General features: G+C 49.5%; 1 protein-coding gene and 1 pseudogene across 1 annotated transcript in view; both read left to right on the forward strand.

Annotated features, from left to right (window-relative positions):
- The first annotated feature begins 387 nt into the window (after positions 1-387).
- Positions 388-6,783, forward strand: part of LOC142047826 (uncharacterized) — a 13,733-nt pseudogene continuing 7,337 nt past the window's right edge.
- The window catches only part of LOC116822501 (ephrin type-B receptor 5), a 148,873-nt gene continuing 143,384 nt past the window's right edge, over positions 1,295-6,783 (forward strand). The window contains exon 1 of the mRNA XM_032776424.2: positions 1,295-1,975. The gene's annotated coding sequence lies outside the window, so the exon portion shown is untranslated. The remainder of the gene's footprint in view (positions 1,976-6,783) is intronic.

Below are 6,783 nucleotides of genomic sequence, written 5' to 3' on the forward strand. Positions count from 1 at the left end.
GGTATTCTATGCTTTTGAACCCATGACCCTCACTCCCATCCGTTTTGTTTGTTGTCCCACAAATTTACTGTACTTGAGCAGCGGGTTCAGTTGCTCCTCCCCTTTGGCTGGGGGAGGGATCTTCAGATGTGCCCTGGTTTGTGCCCACCCTTTCCCCCAGGAACTCAATGGGTGTGGGACCCATTTCTGTTCCCTGCCGTGTTCACTGACTCCTCAAAAACCTTTGAGGAGCAGTGGGCACTGTCCCCTTTTGGCTACTTGATTTTTGCCCTATGAACTTCACTGTCCTTGTTTTTTCATTTGCTGTCCCCAGAACTCAGTTGTGGCCTGGGTTTGCTGACCCCTTGCCAACACCGCCCCCAGCTAAGTGGAGGAGTGCCTTGCACTATGGCTGCCATTTTTCTGGTATCCACAACAGGTACCACAAAGTTCAGCGTGGAGCCCATGGGGCTGGAGATTTCTTATCTCTCCGCCTCCCACCAAAGTGCAAATTCTGCTGGTAGTGGTGGGTCACTGAACAACCTGCTTTGCTGTGCAGCTCTTGGGTTCTGTCCCGGTCTTGATTCCACACCTGTGTGGACTAGTCCCTGTCAGGTGAGGGGCCAGTGTCCTGTGTGGGACCTCGCTTGTGTTGGGAGCTGGCTCCCTCCGGCAGGGCTGGGGCACAGAGCTGGGGTGCAGGTTTTGCAGTGAGCTGCAGCACTTCTCGGCACCCAGGCCTCCGTGACAGGCAGAGAAATGCCCAAGGCAAAGCTGTGCGGCCGGGCGGCGGGACCCAGCTTGCAGGAGCTCTGACTCCCGCCGCCAGGAAGAGGGGAGACCCAGCGCTGACTCCGGGGCATTGGAGGGGACCCCACACTGCCTTGGAGGAGCGTTAGTAGAAAGGAGACGCCCCAGCGTGGAGCTCCGCCCCCACCACAACCCCGCAGGCAGAGGGGAGCCCCGCCCCACAGGGACAAGGGAGTGTGAGCCGGGCACTGGCCCCGCGCGGAGCCCCGCCTCCGGCAGCTTGGGAGATGCTGGCGCTGTTGCCTTTGCCGGTGGAGTGGAGAGGGACTGAGCCGCGGCGGCTGGGATTGGGGATCTGGCGGGGGAAGCAGCGGCTGCAGCGGGAGCGGGAGCTGCTGCTCCGGGGCGGGGGGTACTGCAGCCATACAGAGCCCCCCGCGCATTGCAGGGAACCTCGGGTGCTGAGCCGGGCCTCTGCAGGGGGAGAGGAGCAGCAGGGGGCTGAAGGGAGAGAGACCCCTGCAAGGGGCACAGGCAGCTCAAGGGAGAGAGATACTCGGAGAGATCTCATCCCGGGGAATAGCCAAAACAAGGGAGAGAAAGAGATCCCAAATCAAGGGAGCGCGAGGGATCGCAGTACGTGGTAGAGCGAGAGAAATCTCAGCACAAGGGAAATTCCAAGCAGGGATCAGAAGAAGAAAGAGATCGGGAGAAAGGTCCCAGTAAGAGGGAGTGAGAACCTAGAAAGAAAGAGACCCCCACAAGAGGAGTCTTCCAAGCAAGAGATCCTATGAAAAAATTAATCCCAGTAACAGAGAGATTCCAGGCAGAAAGCGATCACCAAGCCTAAGAAGACAAAGCACTAGTCAATGTACAGTAAGTAACAGTCCTGCACTGGCCCCAAGGAGATGGACTAGATGAGACCTACAGTCTTTGTGTTTTAACTTTTCTGATGCTATGAGATAGATCGGCATAATTCTAGCAGAAAAGATCCCTGAGGAAGCTTCCTGAATGACCCTAGAAAGATCAAAGTAAAGAGGAATATTATTAGGGTCCCTGTAGAATAGACTGCAGAGAAAGAGATATCACCATATATCAGCAGAAGGGAGAACACAGGCGAGAGAGAGAGAGATCACAGAGTAAAGACGTTGTGATCCCATCAGAAGAGATCTGAGAGGAAGCCATCATCCAGAACATCCTCAGTTTTCTGTTGTGAGATCCTAGGGGAGAGAGAGAAGCAAACCAGGTACTTTTTCTGAGTGACATTCCAACTCCTTTTTTATGGAAAAGGGGGTTTGTGCTGTTAAAAACCTATGTTAGAGGGGCTGGAAGACTTCCCTCTTCTGTCAGATGCTATATGCAAACAGAGAGGGGAGAGATGAGCTGTATGAAATCAGGTCATGGTTTTGCTGCTGCACGGCTGGGCTCATGGATATTACAAGCATAAGCAGATATTTCTCCCACATTCATGGCTTAGTTTGCTTGTTTCTGGCTGTTTTTCCTCTGTAGCTCTTTCAAGAGCATCTGCTAAGTGATGCCTTTTCTTTTCCTGAAGCAGGGAGAAATGTGTGGAGCAGATTTACCCTTGGTGTAACTGCTGAAGTTGATGGAATTACGCTAGGAATGCCTTTGGCCCTTGCGTGTATAGGTTGTTTAATGTGCCTGCAGTGGGGCATGCAGGGTATATGTGTGTTTGTGGAGAAAGGAGGGGCAGGGTAGGGGTTAAAATTAACCTACTTCCTGAGGAAGGTGGAAATTCATATATCCAAACTGACAAAATCTGTGTGAATGTGTGGGTTGTGACAGCTAACCTTGCATTTACTCTATGGTCCCAGTGAAATGATCTAACTTCATTCAAAGTCTCACCTCCTATACCCATCTCCCTTGGTTGGGGAGGAGATCTCTTGCCCTCTCCCCCAGCTATGTGGACAGAAGATGAAAGATAGTGAGGGAAAGAGTGCCCCAAGTGGGGAATCCCTCAAAAGCCCTATTACTCCTTAATTGTTCTGCTGGGGGTGGGGATGGAGAGACCAAATGCAAATAGCAAACTGGATTACTAAAGTAGCGGGCAGTGCTGATGCGGGAGTTGCCTCCAGTCATGTGTCCTACTACTGCTTAGCTTGGCACTGCCTCTTCTCCCCATACCCAAGCAGGGCTGACACCTCAGCTGGGAATAAAGGGGAAGCTCCCTCCCGCCTCACTCCTTATCAGAATCCTAGAAACTAGATCTGGAAAGCTCTGTTAGAATATAGCTCATCCATCTCCCTCTCCTCCCCCTCCCCCTACTGCCACTGCAGGATTGTACTCTCCTATCTATTCTCCTGCCAAGGCTTCCCTTGGGGAGACTATTCCATAGTCTAATCAGTCTTTGCTTTTACATGTTTCCTGAGCTCCAGCCTGAAAATATCACCCTGGCTTAAAATTCATCCCATAGTTTCAACCCCTTATAGTTCCCTAAACAATTCCTTGGGTGTTGGCAGCCCTTAGATACCTGGAGGCAGTTATATCCCTGCCCTCGTTCCCCCACCACCCACACTCCTTTAGCCGGGTTAGATTTGTTAATCTCTCCTCATAAATCAATCCCTCTCTCTAGCCCCGGAATCATTTTGCTCACTGTTCTCTGAATTCCTTCCAGTTTGTCGCCATCTTTCTGGCAATGGGGTGCCCAGAACTGTATGTGTGCGAGGTGCCTTAATACTGGGCAAAGTATCCTCTCCTCACTCTGAGCAGTGGAGCCTTATCAAGAGGGACTGTTGCCTTTTTGCTCTTGAGTGCTGGAGCAATGTAGGCCTGGTCTGCACCTAAAATATAGGTTGAACTAGTTGTTCACTAGTGGAGTGAAAAATTCACACCACTGAGAGATGTAGTTAAGCCGACTTAAGCCCCAGTATAAGCCTGCTAAGTTGATGAAAGATTTTCCCCTCAATCTTGCTACCACATCTCGAGAGGGTAGATTAGCTACAGTGATGGAAAAACTCCTTCTATTGCTGTAGCAAGTGTCTACACTACGGCACTACAGTGGCACAGCTGCAGCACCCTCCCCCCCAATGTGTGTCGCTGTCCCACAAGCTGCTGTATATGCTCATAACAAAGATACCTGCTCCCTCAACCCATGAATGATCATCTTCCTTATGTCCATCATGTATGTTCATCTCCCCCCAAGACACACACCTCTTTCCCTTCTCTGAGCGATGTGACTGACTCTTGCAGGTGCATCTCCTGCCCCTCTGCATGTCTTCTCCCCTGAGATACTCATCTTCACCGTGCATGCTTCCATCTGGGAGATGCTACACCCACCCTATGCATGCTTCCCTCTTATAGGCTTCCTGAGACACCTGCTTTGTGATGGGATGCCCATGCACACTGCTGCTTTGTGGGACACCAGGCTTCAGGAATGCTCCCCTCCCTGTGTCTGCTCCTGTTGAGACATGCATCCCTCTATATGCATTTTCCACCATTTTCCCGCTCCAACCCCTTGGGAGAGCAGGGGAATGCACCCATATCACCCCTCCCTGCCCATTTATTGTTTCAAAACAAAAACACTATTAATAACAGTTATGGTGGTAGGGTTAACTTTTGCTTCTCCTAACTGATTTTAAAGTTCCCCCAGCACGAATAGTTTGGCCATGTGCATATTTTATGATGTATATTTAACACACACAATAACGTACGCATGCAGAAGAAACAGAAATGAAATATATTACGTATAATCAGCGTGGCAAAGTTAATGTTACTTGAGGGAACCTTAACTTTTTCATTGCTTGTCTTTTTGTGATTTTTAGCTGCTGCCTTACAGTGCAATTCTGCTTTGCAAAGCTTATGTATAAATGGCATCATGGGGCTCCATGTTTATCATCCATCAACAATTCCAGAGCAAATGGGATCAGCTTACACTTAAACAGATTTTACAGAAAAACAAATAAAAAGAATGTGCAAAGTGGAATGCTCACCTAAAAGAAAACGTAGGAGGGAGTTGATGAACTTAATCTCTGTACTTTATTCTTATTTATGTCTTTTCCTTGCCACTCACCCCATCTTTCTCTTTTTCCCTTCTCTTCCTGCTTAAATGTCATATTACTATTGTATCTTACCATTATAAAAAAGAAAAACCTCTTGCTCTATTTTGTCGGAAAGCTTTGTATCATCTTACAGTAATCATGTATTTTAAAGGGTGTTTTTCTAACTGCTAGTCCCACAAACTCGGCTCAGCTCTGAAAGTCAAGCTGGGCTTTTTCCAATTCTCATCTCATTACTACTAACAGAATTTTTGCACACTTACATCGATGTCACCCCAATGCCTTCATTATTTGCTCTCATTGACACCTGTGCAATCTCATGACCTTCAGTAACTGTGCACAGGTGTAACTTTTTGGAGTTTAATAAGCGCATCTGTAGATGAGGCACAAGAAAAAATGAAGTCCGGCTCCCTCTCTCTGAGCTGTACTGACTTTGTAGGGTGAATAGAAGTAAAAAACAGGAAAATCTTATTTTAATCATTAAAATCAGCCTCTCTGGCTCTAAATATTCATAAGGAGCAAGTCTGCTGAGCCAGAGGCCATTTGCACATTATCACTTTTCAGAATTGAAATGCATTATATGTTGTTTGTAATTAATAAAAAAATGAAATGCACCAGTGGTGTCTTCCCAGTGGCACGCATACAGTGCTTACAACCAATATTCCTATGCCTTCACAAATTGTGTACTCTTTTAAATGTACTCTTACTATATCTGCTCTCAAAGAATCATGCACTTAATGGAGGCATTGGTGCTGTATTTGCAGGAAATGCACCTATGCCTCTACAAAGTCAGCAGGCAGCCACTTGGGGACCTGGGGGAAAAAAATCCTCTCTTTCCCAGGCAGGGCCGGTTCCAGGCCCCAGCGCGCCAAACGCGTGCTTGGGGCGGCATGCTGTGGGGGGCGCTCTGCTGGTTGCCAGGAGGGCGGCAAGCAGCTCCGGTGGAGCATCCGCAGGCACGCCTGCGGGATGTCCACCGGAGCTGCGGGACCGCCGAGTGGCAGAGCCCCCCCGTGCTGTGCCACCTTGCTTGGGGTGGCGAAATGGCTAGAGCCGGCCTTGTTCCCAGGTATGCACCACCTGAAAGGTGCTTGAAGACAGAGGCGCTGACTTTCTAATGTGCTGGGGGGTGCTCGACCCCCAGCTCTGTCCCAGGCCCCACCCCCACTTCATCTCTTCCCCCATTCCTGCCCAGCCTCTTCCTGCCCCTGCCCCCTCCAAGCCTCCACCCTGCCCCTTCCTGCCTCCTGCTTCTTCCCACCCCATTCCTCCCCCTCCCCCACAGCGCCTCCTGAATGCTGTGGAACAGCTGATCCACAACTGGAGGGAGGCACTGGGGGCGAAGGGGCTGATCAGCAGGGATGCTAGGAGGTGAGAGGCACTGGGGGAGGGGGAGGAGCTGATGGAGGGGCTGCTGGTGGGTGCTCAGCACTCAACATTTTTTCCTGTGGCAGCTCCAGTCCCGGAGCACCCATGGAATTGGTGCCTATGTTTGGAGACCAGCTCCTGAAACAAATAGCAGCTCTGGGATCTTACAATCACAAGTTTCAAACTTCCAGGGCTCTAGGCTTCAGTGCATTCTGAGCTCAAAGCTCAACTGCAAAGGAAATTGGGATTGGATGTGACTGTGATCTAATGATTATTCATTCAGGCACACACAGCTCAGGGAGGAGGATAAGAGGGTTGGCCAGGCAGAAGGGGCAGATGCCTGATATTCTGGAGAGAGTGCACTCTCTGAAAGCCATGTGCTTGTACATGGAGCATTGATCTTTAAGTGCTGGGTTTACAATGGGCTGAAAATTCCATCCGCTAGGCCCTGTGTGTTCAGATGGACATAAACTGTGGAAACATTGACTAATTCAGGGGTGGGCAATCTATGGCACGATTTTCAGTGGCACTCACACTGCCCAGGTCCTGACCACCAGTCCAGGGGGCTCTGCATTTTAATTTAATTTTAAATTAAGCTTCTTAAACATTTTAAAAACCTTATTTACTTTACATACAACCATAGTTTAGTTATATATTATAGACTTCTAGA

Source organism: Chelonoidis abingdonii, chromosome 1, assembly GCF_003597395.2.
Source record: "Chelonoidis abingdonii isolate Lonesome George chromosome 1, CheloAbing_2.0, whole genome shotgun sequence".
Classification (NCBI taxonomy): domain Eukaryota; kingdom Metazoa; phylum Chordata; order Testudines; family Testudinidae; genus Chelonoidis; species Chelonoidis abingdonii.